The sequence below is a fragment of the Triticum aestivum genome, chromosome 1B, assembly GCF_018294505.1.
Source record: "Triticum aestivum cultivar Chinese Spring chromosome 1B, IWGSC CS RefSeq v2.1, whole genome shotgun sequence".
In the NCBI taxonomy this organism is placed as follows: Eukaryota; Viridiplantae; Streptophyta; class Magnoliopsida; order Poales; family Poaceae; genus Triticum; species Triticum aestivum.
The window spans coordinates 71,335,155-71,351,329 of record NC_057795.1 but is presented as its reverse complement, the minus strand read 5'-3'; positions in this window follow the sequence as shown (position 1 = coordinate 71,351,329).

Genomic DNA, 16,175 nt, shown 5'->3' with positions numbered 1-16,175 from the left:
CAGATCCCAGAATTTTTTGTTGCAAAGTTGTGTACTGCTTGGCAAACTGTAGCAATGAGTTGCCAGGGCTGACGTACCGCTTTAAAACAGCATTGAACCCCTCGCTGCGCTGCGTAGTCTGCAGAAAGGGGAAGAAGCACTGCATGAAGTAGGCCGGCACCCAGTACATTCGCTTCTCCCACAGGCTAACAAGAGTCTCGTTGTCCTGGACTTGATGTGTTTCGGTCATGGCCATCCAGCTCCTTTCAAACTCCTCCACCGTCAAGCTGTGGTCCACGCACAGCTCGAATGCCTTATGCAGCTCTGGACGGTCGGCAAAGAACGGTCCTAGCGTCTCCTCAGCCTTCTTTATAATGTGCCACCTGCAGTGCCTGTGCACTGCCAACGGAAAGACCTCCTCTATGCCTGCACGCATGCTGAAATCTTGGTCCGTTATTATGTTCATCGGAGCAAGTCCATCCATGCACTCCAAGAAGGTCTTGAACAGCCAAACGTACCCATCAGTGTCTTTGTTCCGGACGAGGCCGCATCCAAACTGCAACGACTGATTGTGGTTATTTATTCCTATGAACGGAGCGCATGGCATCTTGTACATATTGGTGAGGTACGTCGCGTCGAATGAAATGCAATCTTGGAAATGTTTGTAGGCTCTCCTTGCAGCACCATCCACCCAATACATGTTCCTGACACGGTCCTCATCGTCCAACCTTATCTTGTAGAAGAAATCTGGATCTTCCTTTGCTTTCGCATCGAAGTAGGCTATTGTGGCCTCTATGTCTGCCAACTTGCTCTCTCTACGGTACTTGGCCTGTAGGTTTGTGACATTAGCTGGTATGTACGGCATGCTACTCAGAGTCCCCTTTTTGCTGTGGATGAGAGATAGTATCTGTACCATTCTTGATGGACCGACGTTACAATCATGTAGCAGCTTTACGAATTTCCTTTCGACGGGGGTGAACCCTCTGTGGGCGGTCAGAAATTTCACCAGGTCGAACTTATTTATGAGTTCGTGGTTGTGCTCGTCAAAATACTCATTGACCACCCATGTTGCTCCATCTACGTTTAGCTTACACCGGACAGGGCACCCCGTCTTGAGAATGATGCCTCTCTTTCGTTCCGAAACGACAGGCGCAACACCTTTCCCCTTCTTGTTCCTCCGTGCCTTGTGGCACCTCATCTCACCTCTGCTGTACTCATTAGTTTTCTTAATTTTCCTATGGTACTCGGTGTTGACCGCAAATCCATGGAACTTTGCGTATGCCTGGTAGTATTCCTTTGCTTCTGCGAACGATCCAAATCTCTTCCCAATGTATGGTGGCTGAGGTACCACGATCTCGGATTGCCCACCATCTTCATCCTCTTGTGCGTCGTTGTCAGTTTCATCATTCGCTTCAGTATCGGCGGCAGTTCCATCTACTCGAGTGTTGCTAGTGCTTGTGTTCAAAGGGGTGCTCGTCGGCATTGCTGGAATGATTGCCATTCCCGACTCTGACTCGAAATTGTTTGCGGCATGACAGTCTGCTGGCTGGTGGAACGCGTCTTCCGTGCGCTCAGAGCTCCCCGCAGTAGATGTCCCCGCACCGCTGTTCACTATAGTTGTAGGTTCTGTAATAGAAAAAACAAGCACGAGAGTAAGATTTTTTGGTTGAATAAGATGTGTATCACAACGGATCACACCATCTTCGTTGATTTGGCACGACATATTTTCAAACAGCAAGCCGTGAGACTGCGTGTGGACATGTGTGGCAGCTGTAGCTGTCCAGTCATGGCAGGTACTGTTCAACAAACATGGCAACTATTGTTTTGCCTACAAAAAACTACAAACAACAAATGTAGTGATGTTTTTTGTGGTTCAATTTTTTTCCTTACCTTGTTGTGCTGCATTTGGCCATCTTGTGTGGTCTGTGACACCAAAATGTCGTGCTCCACCTGCAATTTGTGAAGCTTGCCACGGGACGTTTGCCGTGTCACCACCAGCGTAATACGCTGTAAGCATAGTAGTGGTTGGTCAATTCATGGCAATTTGCAGTTTGTGCTAGCACGGCAACTATAGTCGCCCCTGATGTGGCAACTGCAGTTTTACTGGCATGGCAACTATAGTTGCATCGGCATGGCAACCGCAGTTGTTCCTCCATGGCAACTGCAGTTGCAATGACATGGCAACTGTAGTTGCTCTGGCATGGCAACTGCAGTTGTTTCTCCATGGCAACTGCAAGTGTCCACTGATGGCAACAACAGTTGTCCAGGGATGGCAAATGTAGTTTTAAATTCATGGCAATTGTAGAAGTCCAGTCATGGCAATTTGGAGCTGCCAACTATGCCCCTTCTGCTAATTGAACATCCGCAACTTCACTTTTTTTATGCACTGACCTGTGTATGACGTCGATGGCAGGTACATGGGTGCTGGCTGATGCCACGTGCTGCATGAAGGCCCTGCATTTTCACCCGTGATAACTCGTGAGTCCTCTTGCCAGTTTTTTTGCATGTCCATTTTTCACGTCCACAGCAGTATGTGTTTTTTTTGGTTTTGCATTACCTTGATTAGCCATACTAGCTAGTTGAGGTTGGTTGCCCGTAAATATGTCAGTATTAGCGCCTTGTGACTGAACTTGCCATGGGGCCCCCCTGAGAGTGTTTTGGTCATAAGAACCTGCAAAAAATGGGAGTGTAGGACATAAGTAGAATGTCATCTTCATCATTGCGAAGTTGGCAACTGCTCTCTTCTTTTTGTTACCACGCATCACACCTACGCCTGCATACTGTTCTAGTAGTGGTAGCAATGGCCCTGCAGAGATGAGTTGACTATACTCTGCTGCATCCCAAGGCGGTGTTTCTGGCCTTTGAGAACCCCAAGCATCAGCGCCACCTTCGCGATTCATCCTTTCCGCGTCTCGATTCTTTTCCGACATGTTCTCAATCACTAGATGATCAAAAAGGCATCAATAATCCACAAGAATTGTATTCTTCTGCTGCTTGCACATGGAAGATAGGGATGGCAAGCAACAGGTCAAAATAGGTGGCAATTGTCATCATACACAAGCGGCAACTGTCGTTACACACAAGTGGCAATTATTTTTTCCCACCCTCTTCATTCAAAAAATCGTCCTTCCTGCCCTTTTTTAGGGATTCCTACTCATCCATTTCATACCCAACTACTTAAGTGCCTAAACTAGGCACCTAAGTTAACCTCAAACGTAGTACATGGCAGATCTGGTGTATTCTGCCTGGCAATTGCGAATATACACCGAACCATGCAGTGTTCTACCCCTATAGTATGGACCCAGTACAAGATCGGGAGATTTTCAGCCTTAAGGATGAGAGGGAAGGACGAGATCGAGAATTTTCACCTGGTTTTAGTTGATCATGTCTGGAGGGCTGGATTGGAGTGGGCGGCTGGGGATGGGAAGGGTTAGGGTGTGGTTTGGGGTCGGAGCGCCCTACGGATCTGCCCTGGTTGCCATGGCAACCAGGGATGGCCGGCGACGGATGTCGGGGTTCGAGAGGTGGGGGATGATGGCGGCGTACGAGAGAGGGGATGGATCGGAGGCGTGGATCGGCTGGGTCGTGCGGGCAACCGGTCTTCTGGCCCGGACGGGGCAGTGCAGGCGGGGTTGCCACACACCGGACGTGCGGGCCGTGCTTTTGTGCGCTCGGACGTGGTCGTGCGGGCCGATCCCCGTCTATGCCGCACGAGGCGTGCGGGCGGGTTCCTATCGACGCCACACGTGTGGCAGTTATTCGGACCCAAGATTTTTGGTTGATGCACTTGCTTGCCTTGGCATTATGCAACTTTAATTAAGACTATAAGTAGTTTGCACTTGGATCTAAGATTTGGACCAGAATTACATATATTTGTACGAATCATTTTTTTTCTTAAATGATAACGCCCACACGTGGCATGTTTGCACTTCGCCCACACGTGTTGATCCATTAACTGCTTCACTACATATTTTGCATATTGTTTCTTCTTTTTTTATACTGCAGGAACATTTTTATAAACATGATAAAAAATCCATACACATTGTATTTGTTTTGTATATATTTCTCGTATACATGACAAATATTTTCTATACAGATTTAACTTTTCAAAATTCTAGATTATGATTTGTTTAGATTCTTGATTAACATTTTTTTAAATACGTGAGCAACATTTTTAATACACATTGTATACTTTTATATACATTTTCCATATACATGAGAAATATTTCCTCTATTCACATTTAACATTTTTTAAACAACTTATCAACAGTTTTTCATGCACATTATTTTTTTCCTGTATACATTTTTCATATACATGGAAAAGATTTTTTTCTACACACATCTTATATTTTTTGAATGCTTGATAAATATTTTACAAATTTTTTATTAATATTTTTCTTCAAATGCTTGAATAATATATATTTTTAAATATGTAATCAACATATTTCACACACATTGTATATGTTTAGAATACATTTTCTGTATACATCAGAAATATTTTATCTATACATATTTAACATTTTTTAAAATGCTTTATGTAAAGTGTTTTTTAATATATTTATTTAGAATATTTTAAAGTTTAAACCAATAATAAATAAAGAAGGACAACGCTAACGCCCACACGTGTGGTGGGAGCGAAACCCGTCCACACACCCTATAACACACAGACTGTGCCATGTCACCGTATGCATGCATGTGGGAATCTTTTTAGATTTTCAGTTTTTAAAATGTTTTATCTCTTAAATAAAAAATCCGACTGAAAATCCGTATCCACCATTAAATCCCTCGCAACGAGATCTTCGAAACTAGATCTCATATCAATATATTTCGACGAATTTTTTTTGTGATTAAAAGTTGCCATGTCTATTGCATATGAATTGTCATGGTGTTTACACTGAAGTTGCCATGATATGTTTTAGCTATTTTCTTCTACATTTAAAATAAATTTTGACATATTATAAAATGGGAAATTAAGAAACTAGACTTGCCATGAACCATAAACTAAAAATGTCATGATACATGCACTTAAAATTGTCATGGTTCACACAAAAAATAATTTTCATGGTCAAAGTACTGGAATTACCATCATCAAAAAATTAAAATTGACATGCTATACAAACTAAAATTGCCACATGGCAACTTTAGTTTAAACATTATGGCAACTACAATGTAAACATGATGGCAATTTTTGGGCAGAAAAAATTTTCGTCGAATCATATCAACATGGGCTCTAGTTTCGAAGATCTCGTTGAGACGGATTTAATGGTGAAAATGGATTTTTAATTTGATTTTTTAATTAGGAGATAAAACATTTTTGAGCCGAAACCAAAAAGATTCCTACTGATGTCATCTGTTCATACGTGGCAAAATGAGTGATGATGAAGGTGTGTGGGCGATGTACAAGATGCACACGTGTGGGCGTTAGTTTTTTCGATAAAGAAAGATAAAACAAAAAACGTGAAAAAGTAGAAAAAAAGTCAGGGGCATGTGGCCTCTCACGTTGGGTCAGCCCATTTAGTGTGGGGCCAATGCGAGCGCAACCTACGTCTCGCTATAAGCGAGACATAGGCGTGCCCTTAACCTTTCGGCAAAGAATGCTTCTTGCTGTGGCTTTTTTCTTCTTCAAACAGTAGCACACGGCTGGGCTGGTTGGCATCTTATACATGCGCCTCCCATTGTTGTAGGAGGTGAAAACCCCAACACCCTAACAAGCAGCAAAATTACTAATCAAGGCCATGCTCGCAAAGATCACTCCCACCTTCTCTACTACTCACAAGTGACGCATTACATGTACGCCCATTTGTCGCTGCATGTACTCCCATCTTCTGTGAATGTTTTCGTCCAAATCACGAAATGTTTCCTCATTGAATTTCTCATATCAAGATCTTTAAAAGTAGATCTTATATTAATTGGTTTGGACGAAAACATTCACGGAAGAATAGGAAATAAAAAAACTAAAATGAAATAAAAATGAAAACAGAGAAAACCAAAGCCGAAAAAGATCAAAAGCCAAAAGAAACCGTAAACCCAAAAAGTGGAACCAACAATTGTGCTTCTTCAAAAAAGTTGGGAGCACAGTTGGGAAGAAAACTAGAATTGTGCTTCTTTAATTTTTTGTGGTTCTTGCGAAAAATCATTACTTTCTAATAAATTGTCATCAAAACCTAGAAAAGAACTAGCAAAAATAATTAAAAAAACTAAAAACACGTGAAAAAAAAATCCTGAGGGTACAACCAATGTGTGACACGTGACGGTGGTTGGGCGCACCACTTGACGCGCTCCCAGGCGCAAGAAAGTGACCGATGTGGGATTAGTTGCTCCCAACAAACGGAGAAAAACAAAAAACAAAGCCACGCGGTCCAACAAGCGGGACGATATTCCCCGTGCGGGTAGGGTAGAGTTATCAAACATGAGCCCCCGCCACGATAATGGGTCAGCCCGTTCATTCATTTATGCATTTCTTTGATTTGTTTCTTCCATCGGTTTTTGTAAGGGTTCTAGAACCTTCTGTGAACCAGCCTTTTTTGTTTGGGTTTCTTCGGTTCTTCATTTCTTATTTTATTTACTTTTCCTTTTTCTTATTTTCTTCATTGGCGAAGCTTTTTCAAATCCATAAACAATTTTATAAATTTCCGGACCACTTTTGAAAATTCATGTTTTTTTAACTTAAGAACTTGTTTCAAATTCAGGAACCTTCTTGAAATTTATAACATTTTTTAAATTTATGAAAAACATTAATCAAATTTGGGAATTTTTTGGAAATAAAATATATTTAATTTCACAAAACAATTAATACGGAAGCATTTGTCAAATTCACAAACATTTTTTTAATTTAGGAACATTGTTTAGTATTCATTTTTTAAAATCATGAACAATTTTTCATATAAGAGAGCATTTTTAAAATTCAAAAAAAACATGAAAAATGTATTTGCTAACATTTTTATAAATCCTTTTGATGTTAATTTCAAAAGGTTATAGATGTTCCATATGAAACTTGGTGCTGGTGCAGTTGTGTACTAGGGTAGCTGAGTGCTGAAGCTATATGATGTTATACTCTGATGTATTTCATTTATGAAATGTTGCTTCCTTAATACAAAAATGAAATATATTGTGTACTTAATATAAAATGTCAATTAGAGTAATAAATGGATTATTAATAATAGGACAACTAGCCTGCTAATGCCCGATTAGCCTGCTAATTGGGTTTTTCCATTGCAAATGATTATTGAGAAAACACCGTGGGCGATGACCTTAGGCAACACACACAGTTTCTAGAAATAAACCGTGTTGCATCAATTAATAATCACACATGACTTCCTCTTGAAAACTGTTTGCGTTAGGCCACCTCGCGCAAATGTTTACCACATAAAAAATGTGTGTGATGGACAACCTATGCCACGCAGTTTCTTCTATGCACCGTGTGTGATGTATACAATAACGCAAATGGTAAAATTGTTAATATCGTCTGCAATGGCAACACTATCACAAATGATTTAATGGGAAAAATTGTATGTAATGTACCTGTGAACGAAAACGTTTTTCTTGGGGTGACTGTGTGAGATGTATATACGAACGGAAGCGTACTTCTTGGATTGATTGTATGTGATGTACATACTAACGGAAACATATTTCTTGGATTGACTATGTGGAATGTACATACAAACGGAAACGTTTAGCCGGGACTGACTGTGTGGGATGTACTTACGACCAGAAACGATTTGGCATGTATAATTGTATTTTTTTAGCATAACTATATGTATACTCATATTTCATCGCTCGCCCATCCCACACGACCTCATTTTGCCGAGCGTGTGTGCCAGGAGGGCCTATCCCCAACGGTTTCTGGGTCGTGTGGGAAGGACCCCCCTCCCCCCTATCACACACATTCACTCGGCGACGGTTCAGAATGTGATCACAGAAAGGGGATAAAAACCATTTATATAACACGTCGCTATACCATTGTCCTACCACATGTCGCATACGAGCAATTCAAGAGGAATTAGCGGGATTCTTTCTTCACCATGTCATAGCTGAAAACGGAGAATACCATCAGGAAGTGCAAATGGATTTTGGTGCATGATGTCAGGGATCGTAAGAGATGTTATATTGTATATATGTTGTAGCGTCGGACAGATATATGAAAACTTGTTGTTCGACCAAGCATGGAGAAAGAGAGGTCACTTCTCTCTATATATGTTCCTGACGATCTTGTGTAATGGTTCCTTCATTGCTATATGTAGTAGCTAACGTCGAGTTGAATGGAAAACATTAAATAAAATTGAAACCCTAAATGTAAAAGAATTGAAGTGTAATCACAAAAATAAAAGGAGGAAACACAATATGAAAACTCATAAACTCCAAAACACCTAAACCCCTCTTTTAAAAAAAACAATGCCTAGCAGCTGCTAACGCGTGCCTGCCTTTTAGTACAGTTGGTGCACTAGTAGAAAAACCCCTATTAGTCTTAGTTGGTGAGGGCCTTTTGTCCTGGTTCTTGAATCGGGACTAAATGGTCGTTACTAATGCCCTAAACCTTTAGTCCCGGTTCTAACACGAACCGGGACAGATGGGCCTCCACGTGGCCGGTGCGCCGAGCCCATGCAGGAGGACCTTTGGTCCCGGTTGGTTGCACCAACCGGGACCAAAAGGCATCCACGCGTCAACATTTCAGTGGCTGGGGTTTTTGTTTTTTTTTAAAGGGGGGGTGGGGGTTTTGGAGGGTTAATTTAGGTGTTTCATATATTGTGTTAGCTAGCTAATTAATAGAGAGAAGTGTCATCTCTTATGTCCGTGCTTGGTCGACGCTACGTACTGTACATAGAGAGGCCCTCGACACGCTAGCTAGCAAGAAAATGAAGGGAACCATTAAGTACAGAAGTTCGTCATGCATACCGAGAGAAGTGATCGATCGACCTCTCCTTCTCCAAGAGATTGGTCGAACAACAAGTTTTCGTATTATCTATCCGACGCTACTGGCTACATACATATACAATATGTAAGATCTCTTACAATCCCCTAGCATTTGAAATCAACTTTCACATGGTATTCTCCGACTTTATTGATGACGTGGTCAAGAAAGAATCCTGCCAATTCCTCTTCAATTGCTTTCATGTGATCTTGTTCTAGGAGTTCATTCCGTATCTGCCACGTCTAATTTGAAGAAGGGGGTTAATACATATATGAATGAAACTCAACAGAAATGATGGTGTAATAAAATGAAATTGTGAATATTATTGCTTATGCACTTCATATTGTCTTTTAGAGTAGCCCCGCTTATTTTTCAAAGTCGCGTTGTAGATGAACTCACACACGTAGTATCCACAAAAAATATTCCCTTCTTCCTACCACAAGCACTTTACGAGAAATAGAGGTCAATCAAACTGATGATGAAGCATTATAAATGGCATTGATGAAAGTATAGCTATAGAATCAACGGGAGATGCGGAGATGCGCGCAACTAGCTAGCTAGTAGTACTTACTTTCAGGTATGTATATCGCAGCTCCTTCGGCAGTCCCGGAGCTTCTGCGGTGAACTGTTGCCAAACCCTCCAAGACAAAGAAAATAATTATTATTACTTGAGATATCAGGAAATGAACAAAAAGTTGCCGATATGGTGCGATAATGATCGATTGAACTTACTTGTTGAGCAATTTAGTCATGTCCGCATAGGTTTCGGGATCTTTTCGTCTCGAGTCTAAGACGGTTACTACTCCCCGCTCAAGCTTAATCTCCAGAAGAACATAGTGGAAGCTGCGCATGCATGCATAACTCATCAATTACATTACTATAACCTCGCTCGAGTAATAAGGGAAACCAAATATGCACACAACAGTAACACTCACTTGAAATTGTAAGGAAAGAGTATCAAATCTTTGTTTTGATTTTTGATCAACGATTGTAGCAAGTTGGCCTCAGCCTCTTCGGCGTGTTTTTTAACCTGAATTTCATCTATGATATTTGTGTTAATGAACCCAATATCATACATTTCTTGTTTTTGGCACTCGACGATCTTCAATCTGCATAATATAGTGAGGATAATTAATTATAAATACATGCAATGAAAGAGCCGAGCTATATATAGAGACTTAATGATAGAAATAGTACTTATAGACAGTAGCAAAAGACCGTTAATTTATCGAGGGCCTTTTGATTGAAGAACTCAAAGAACTCCTCAAATGGAACAGGCAATAGATCAGATCCAACGAGGTCATCCTCCTCTTTAATACTCAGATACAAAGTATTCGTCCCCCTAGACTGTCTGCAGGTTTTCATGTACCAATTATAGAATCTTCGCATCATCGTTGTTAGAGATTTTCATCTTTGACGAGAGGCTTCCCGTACTCGTATTAGTGTTCGTCCACCTCCAAGAAATCAAAATGTACATCATCAGGCAGGTAATCTCCAAGATTGTTATAACCGGCCACCGTCCCTGGAGCATTAGCGACGATGTCGCTAGACACATTGAGCGGCGGGCATGATTGCTTTGCTTGTTCGCCGAGCTGGGCAATTTTTTTCTCAGCTGCTCGTTCTTTAAACCTTTTATCACTGACAGTACTTCCCGACCGGTTAGCTTCAAGATATGTCTTTGCAGTAATGCGCTCATAGTTGTTTTTCGGCGGAGACTTTGGTGGTTTCCTTAGGGCATCGATAGTGTGCTTTGCTTTCACCGGATCTACCTTCTCCTCCGGAGGTGGATGTCTCTTTGCTTTCACCCCTTCAAAGAAGTCGTTCACTTCGGTCTGCATGATCTTCGCGTTTTCCTCCTCGGTCCTCTTGTATGGTAACTTCTCTAGAGGCTTGAGAGAAGGACCATATCTGTATTGCCTCCCGCCTCTGCTGGCTGTACTGCTAGACGCCGGAGCAGACGGAGCGGCTGTGGCGTCTTTCTTCTTTCGTGCTTGCTTACGAGGCGGAGGCGAAGGACTACGACGCGCTAGAGCAGCCGGGGCGGCGGCGGGTCTCTTCCGCCCTTGCTGGTGAGGCGGAGAAGGAGGAGGCTGCTGGCTGCTCGGGTGCGCCGGTGCAGGTAGAGAAGGAGGCGGAGTGCCGCCAGGCGCCATAGAAGGAGGAGGCTGCTAACTGCTCGGGCGCGCCGGCGCAGGCGGAGAAGGAGGCGGAGTGCCGCCACGCGCCGGAGAAGGAGGCCGAGTGCCCTGATCGTCACTCGCCGGAGGAGGAGGAGGTGGAGGAGACGGAGTGCCCTGACTCGCCGGAGGAGGAGGAGGCGTCCAGTTCGGAAGCTTGATGAACTCCTTCCGCCATAGGCATGGAGTCTTCAGAGCCGAACCCAGCCGAGTCTCCCCTTCACCTGTAGGGTGGTCAAGCTCGAGGTCCTCAAATCCCTCTCTTATTTCGTCCACCGTCACCCTAGCATATCCTTCTGGAATCGGACGACAGTGAAAAGTTGCGTCGGGTTCAGAAGGTCGAACTTGGCCGACAACCGGCTTGACTTTTAAGTTCTGCCATTGCGTATAAGGTGGCAATTTTGAGACTCCATGATAAAATCCACGGGGTAGCTAGCAGGAGCCGTCAAGACATGCTTCGGCTAAAGCAGCTCGGTGGAAGCCATGCTACTTCTCCGCTGAGATGGCGGGGTAGCCTTAGGGGAAGCTTCGGCGGGTCGTTTTCTGCGATCTGCTTCTTGTTCCTCTAGCCCTTGTACCCTTGCATGCAGCACCTGCAGTTGGCTATGCTCCACTTTCTTCCTCCTCTCATGGCATTTGTAACCGCCTGCGTACGGAAAACCAACCTTCCACGGAATGGAGCCTGGCGTGCCTCGTGTCCGTCCAGGGTGCTCAGGATTCCCGAGGGCCATTGTGAGCTCGTCCTTCTCCCTGTCTGGAATGAACGTCCCTTGCTGCGCTGCATCGATATAGTGCCGAAGCCAGTTGACTGGTATTTTCAGTTGCTCGTCCGTCCAACGGCACTTCCCTGATACAGGGTCCAAGGTTCCGCCAGCCCCGAAGAACCAAGTCCGGCAACGGTCTGGCCAGTTCATTGTCTCTGGTTCGATCCCTTTATCAAGCAGATCATTCTCAGCCTTGGACCACTTAGGCCGGGCTTTGAGGTAGCCACCTGACCCCGTGCGATGGTGAAACTTCTTCTTCGCAGCATTTTGCTTGTTTGTTGCCACCATCTTCTTACTCTTTTCCGATGTCTTGTGGGCCACAAATGCGGGCCAGTGATCTCTGATCTTCTCATATTTGCCGATGAATTCTGGTGTCTCTTCTTTGTCGACAAACTTTGTCAGCTCTTTCCTCCACCTCCTGAATAGGCCTGCCATCTTCTTAAGAGCACAAGACTTGATTAATTGCTCTATAACTGGCTTCTCCGGATCCTCCTCTGGCGGTAGGGTGAAATTTGCCTTCAGCTCAGTCCAAAGATCATCTTTCTGCATATCATTGACATAAGACACCTCAGGGTCTTCCTCCTTAGGCTTATACCATTGGTGGATGCTGATCGGGATCTTGTCCCTAACAAGAACCCCGCACTGAGCAGCAAATGCGTTCTTTGTCCGGATGGGTTCAATCGGTTCGCCGTCGCGCGCGATTGCTGTGATCTCAAACCTTTCATCCGAGCTCAACTTTTTCTTCGGGCCTCATCTCCTTACCGAAGTTGTGCTCGATCCGGAGGGCTAGAAAAAATAAGAAAGACGAGAGTTAATTAATATGTGTACATATACCAAAACAATGAATGCATCAATTAGCTAGTCAGTACAGGCTTAACTAATATATATACCTGGCCAGACTCGGTTCGGTCACCGGAGCCGTCATCACGGTCTCCTTCTTGCACCGTCATTGGGTTACCGGAGCCGTCCTCATGGTCTCCTTGCACCGGCATTGGGTCAAAGGAGCCATAATAATTGCCTGCTTCTTCACCCTGTCCTTCCAGACCATCGGTGTCGTTCAGAAACGATAAGACGACATCACTTCCATGTGCGATTATCTCCCCCAACATCGCTTCTGTTGCTTCGTCTAGGGGGGTGTCCATAATTTCTACAAATATTTACAACATGGCAATTATTATTCAAACATGACAGATATGGATATATTAGTGGCAAACATAGAACTAGCTAGCTAATCACAGTAAGGAATCATATTAATTAGTGGCCTCGATGCTGCTTCTCTAGGGTTTGGGGTGGCCTCAACAACGCTTCAAGGGGGTAATATCGACAACGACGAGATACATACATGGGAAAATAATGTTATCGGGGAGGGGGTATATCGCCCCCCCCCCCTCGTGTTGAAGTTATCAGGAGGGGGTATATCGACCCCCCCCCACGTGTTGAAGTTATTGGGAGGGGTTTATATCGACAACGACGACATACGTACATCGGAAAATAATAGTAACAGGGAGGGAGTATATCGACCCCCCCCCCACACGTGTTGAAGTTATCGGGAGGGGGTATATCGATCGACCCCCCCCCCACGTGTTGAAGTTATCGGGAGTTTATATCGACATGACATACGTACATGGGAAAATAATATTATTGGGGAGGGGGTATATCGACCCCCCCTCGTGTTGAAGTTATCGGGAGGGGTATATGGACGATGACAGACCCGATAAAACATAAGGAAACAAAGAAAAAATAAAAAAGGAGAAGAAGAAAGGAATAGAGGAGAAGATCGAAGAAAAAAAAGAAGAAAAAAAAAGAGGAGAAGAAGAAAGGAATAGAGGAGAAGAAGAAAAAATAGAAAAATATTTCTATTTTTTCTTCTTCTCCTCTATTCCTTTCTTCTTCTCCTCTTCCTTTTCTTCTTTTTTCTTCTTCTTATTTATTTCTCCTCTTCTTCCTCTCCTCTTCTTCTTTCTTTCCTCTTCTTATTTTCTTTTTCCTCTCATTCTTTTTCTTCTTCTTCCCTTCCTAGCTAGATATATAAAACTTTTCTAAAATTGTAACTTTTGCATATATAAAACTTTTCCATGGATCATCATTTCTCATATATATCGAATATATATCCATTGTCACATATAAAAACTTTCTATATATTAACAAAAAACTTTCTATGAACAAAAAACTATTTTTGACATATATATTTAGCATATTCTAGCCACATACACATATACATCACATACACATATACATTAGAGCCACATACACATATACATCACATACACATATACATTATAGCCATATACACATATACATCACATATGAACAAAAAAATAAACTAATAAAAAACATATAGCCACATACATACACATATACATTATATATATGAACAAAAAAATTAAACTAATAAAAAACAGAGCCGGGGCGGCGGCTCACAGCGGGTGCAGGCGAGGGCGTCGACGCGCGGGGGCGGGACGGGGCAGAGGCAGGGCGACGGCGATGGCGAGCACGTGGCAGGGGCTCGGGGCGCCGGGGCGGCGCGCGAGAGCAGGGGAGCTCGAGGCGACGGCGGGGGCGGCGAGGGCGCCGGCGCGTGGGGGCGGGACGGGGCAGGGGCAGGGCGACAGCGACGAGGAGCGGGCGGCGATGGTGAGCACGGGGCAGGGGCGCAGGGCGACAGCGACAAGGAGCGAGCGGCGACGGCAAGCACGGGGCAGGGGCGCAGGGCGACGACGACCAGGAGCGGGCGATGACGGTGACGAGGAGAGGGCAGCACGGGCAACCTGGCGGCGTCGAGGAGGTAGTCGGCGTCGGCAGGGGCAACTGGCGAGGGAAATCTAAAAATTCCCCAAGTGTTGTTTATGTAGCAAAGTCTTTGGTCTCGGTTTGTGCCACGAACCGGTACCAATGCACCCCTTTAGTCCCGCATTGGTGGCACCAACCGGGACCAAAGGCCTTGTGCTGGAACTGGCGCGGCGCGGTGCGGTGGGATGTTTAGTCCCACCTCGCTAGCCGAGAGGGCTCGACAGTGGTTTATAAGCGCTGCTGCGCTGACCACTTCGAGCTCCTCTCAAATGCAGACTTACGGGCCTAAAGTCACTTATCTGCCTGTGGGCCTACTGGGCCTCCTACGGGCCTGAATCCTGGCCCATGGTAGGGTTTCTAGTTGTATTCAGGCCGTGGGGGCCCAGTAGGAGGCATTTTTTTGGTTTTTTTGTTTTCTTTACTTATTGTTGCTATTTTTATTATTTTCCAGTTTTTTGTTTTGTTTTATGCATTATTTAGTTTCTTTTGTTTTTTGCTTTATCTTTTAATTCTCTTTGCTTTTAGTTTTAGAAAATTTATAAACTTTCTGTTAGTGCCATTAGTTTTCAAATTTGAAAACACTTTTTTTGTTTTCTTTCTTGCTTTATTTATTTTATTTTGTTTCTACTTACAACAAAATACTTATTGTTGCTATTTTTATTTTTTTCCAGTTTTTTTGTTTTGTTTTCTCATTATTTATTTTCTTTTGTTTTTGCTTTATTTTTAATTCTTTTTTGCTTTTAGTTTTAGAAAAATTATAAACTTTCTGTTAGTGCCATTAGTTTTCAAATTTGAAAACACTTTTTTGTTTTTTGTTTTCTTTGTTGCTTTATTTATTTTATTTTGTTTCTACTTACAACAAAATACTTATTGTTGCTATTTTTATTTTGTTTCCAGTTTTTTTGTTTTGTTTTCTGCATTATTTATTTTCTTTTGTTTTTTGCTTTATTTTTTAATTCTTTTTGCTTTTAGGTCAGCAAAATTATAAACTTTCTGTTAGTGTCATTAGTTTTAGAAAAATTATAAACTTTCTGTTAGTGCCATTAGTTTTCAAATTTGAATAGTTAAAATTTGTATTCTTTGAAATTTGTGTGAATCATGAGTTTGTGATTAACTTTACTAAAAAATGAACATAGATGCGCCTATAGAGAAAATTCAACCTAAATTCATAATAAATTTCTATGAATTCAGAGAAATTCACTATGAATTTAGGTCAAATTCCCTGTATAGGGGCATCTATTTTCACTTTGAGAGGAGCTCAACAAGGCAGAGAGGGACGGGCTTATAAACTGGTGTGAGCGCCCTTCGATTGGCGAGGTGGGACTAAACTCTGAGCGCAACGAGGACCAACCCTTTAGTCCCGGTTTGTGGCACAAACTGGGACTAATGGTCATGGGCCAGGGACGAGGCGCATTGGTCCCGGTTCGTGCGTGGAACCGGGACCAAAAGGTCCAGACGAACCGGGACCAATGGCCCGCGTGGCTGCCCTCTTGAGAGTGTTCTTGGTGAGAACATAGTTGACAAGGAGCGAACTAGGATTAATGGTATTACGAGGGC